Source organism: Nematolebias whitei, chromosome 1 (assembly GCF_014905685.2).
Source record: "Nematolebias whitei isolate Nwh7 chromosome 1, NemWhi1, whole genome shotgun sequence".
Classification (NCBI taxonomy): Eukaryota; Metazoa; Chordata; class Actinopteri; order Cyprinodontiformes; family Rivulidae; genus Nematolebias; species Nematolebias whitei.
In genome coordinates, this window is record NC_056498.1 from 41,431,518 (window position 1) to 41,434,254 (window position 2,737).

The 2,737-nt window shown below is 39.1% G+C and overlaps 1 protein-coding gene across 1 annotated transcript in view; it reads right to left on the reverse strand.

Moving 5' to 3' along the window:
- Nucleotides 1-2,737, reverse strand: part of LOC119414981 (tyrosine-protein kinase Tec) — a 31,295-nt gene that overhangs the window by 22,726 nt on the left and 5,832 nt on the right. The gene's annotated exons all lie outside the window — the stretch shown is intronic.

A 2,737-nucleotide genomic window follows, 5' to 3' on the forward strand; every position in this document is an offset into this window, starting at 1 on the left:
TAATAAATATAACAACAGTTATAATAAATATAACAACAGTTATAATAAATAATAACAGTTATAATAAATATAACAACAGTTATAATAAATATAACAACAGTTATAATAAATAATAACAGTTATAATCAATATAACAACTGTTATAATAAATAAAAACAGTTATAATAAATAAAAACAGTTATAATAAATATAACAACAGTTATAATAAATAATAACAGTTATAATAAATAACAACAGTTATAATAAATGTCAGAGAGCAGAGTGTTTTTGTGCTGCTCAGCCTTTTTCAGCTTGTAGGAGCTAAACTAATAAAGTCCAGGCTCCAAAGAGACGTTAGTGTCTTCAGCAGTTTGGACACACTGTCCTGCAGACGCTGCGATGAATGCAGCTGAGCATCAGGGTTGCCAGATAAATTTAAAATGTCTTATTTACCCCGTCCTTTTCAGTGACTGAAAATATTGAGCGCTACCATTTTCAGCTGCTAGATGACACTCGAGAGTATGGCATGCCGTTGGGTCATGTAATATGTAAAAGTGGCTATTAATGACACAATCAGCTTGCCGTAGCCTGCCACCTTCGTCCATCTCGCCTGGAGAGACCTTCAAATCAGCTTCATTTTGCTGCACCGCCCCGGTGAAATGCAGCTGATCTGACTGTCAAAGTGCATTTATTAAGGAAAAGTTCAACACCTTTACTATAAAGTCGCGCTAACAAATAATTATTTTTTAATGTTAATCTTGTTAAAGTTTAAAGAAATGCACAGCGACTCATCCCTCTGCACGTTCCTACTTCCACGAATCTGCTTTTGAAATGCAGCTGATTTGACCCTTAAAGGGCATTTATTAAGGAAAAGTTACACCGAGACGCATCTTTACTGTAATTTCAAGCAAACAAATAATTGTTTTTAACTGTTAATCTTGTTAAACTCTTGTTAAAGTCCTCCTGTGCACGCTCCCACGCCCGCCATTTGGCAGCCAGTGTATTTTTGGCTCAACGCCGGCCCACAGTTCCTGGTCGTCAGCGGTGACGTGTAATAGATGCATCGTACACGGAGAAGTCACTTATTCGTGGATTTTTCCACTTAGACATATTTGGACTGATGTGACTTATAGGGCGGTGCAACGTTTACGGCAAGAAATACGGTAGTTCATCATTTCTTATCTGGCAACCCGGTTTACATGGAAACAACAGCGTTTTCATGCCAGCCGGGTTGTTTGTTGTTTATTCCCCCAATGAACATTGAAAAAACACTAAAGTCTTCAGAGGCCGTTCTGTGTGAACGGGGCCGTGGAGCAGGTGGAGCACTTTGACCTGGTCATTTTAAAAGGAGCTCCATGGTGAAAACATCTGGACACCCCTGGTTTACTACGATGAGTTAGCTCACGTTAGCGCTCCTGTTTGTTGTTTACTACTTTTATAAAGAACAAAGCTGCTGCGTCATCGTCACTATTCCCTCTGTGATCAATGTGGTGGTTTCCGAGCGAGCAAAGATAAAAGAAGTTCCTGAAAATGAAGAAGTTGTGGGAAGCAGTGTGACGCAACACGTAATGAAACATTTACTTCGGCTCGGAGAGTCCAAAGTCCAGAAGAGCTGAAGAGACGGCAGCTGGGTTCGCCTCTTGTTTACATTGTTTATTGGATTCAACAGATTTACAAACAGTTCCTGCTTGAGTCTGAGAGAAACGAACGTTTGATGAACAAGTGGAAGAGCAGCCGGAGCCGCTTCAAGCCGAAGGTTCGGCTGCAGATAATGAGTCTGCAGCCGAAGGTTCGGCTGCAGACTGATGAATCTGCTGCGCACGGCGATAAAACGATAAAATCAACGGAGCTTCAGAATCGACCGGCGGGAAACGAATCAAAAGATGAAAGAGCTCCGACGAGCAAGAACACAGATCCAGGAACAGGCGGGGCCGGTTCCTTACAGGAAACACAAACCTGGACCTGATTCAGGTCCAGACTCGCGTCAGATCAGAACCAGAATCAAGTCCGACCCAAAGAGACGAAGAAAGAAAAACCAGTTCCGTCTCGTTGAATTAAAGAAAACGTTTGAAGCTGCGAAAGACGACAAACTTATTAACAAGGCCCAAACTGAAGAACAAGTTAAAATTAGCTAAACAAAAGCTGAATGCTAACACCAGCAGAACAGTAGTTAAAACTTAAAACCAGCACAACAAAAGCTAAAATCAGCTGAAGAGTAGCTAAAAAGGAACTAATAAAGACAGGAAATCAGCTTAACAGTAAGTAAATGTTGTAACAAGCAAACAATAGCTAAAAGCTAAAACCACGATTAGCTAAAAAACTAAAGCTAGCAAAACAGTAGGTAAAGGTAAAAATAGCTAAAGAGTAGCTATACGCTAAAGTGATCAGAAAAGCAAAGTCCTGGCTTAAAGCTAAATTGAGCAAAACGGCTAATAAAAGTTAATATTATATAATAAATACAATAAAAAAGGAATTAAAAGCTAAAAGTAGCAGAGCGGTAGCTAAAAGCAGAAACCAGCAAAACTGTAGCCGATAGGTAAAAGTAGCAAAGCAGTAGCTAAAAGCTAAAACTGAAGCTGAAGTAGGTTTGAAGAAGCTGAAACATTTTCATTAATTTTAAGAGTTTTGTCAACAAACTAAATTATCTCAAAATATGATAAAGTTATAAAAACCAAAAGTCCGAGCCGAACATTTTGAAGTGTGACAGTTTTTAAGTAGCTGAAAGTCTGAAGTAGTCAGAATAAGTAGCTGAAAGTCT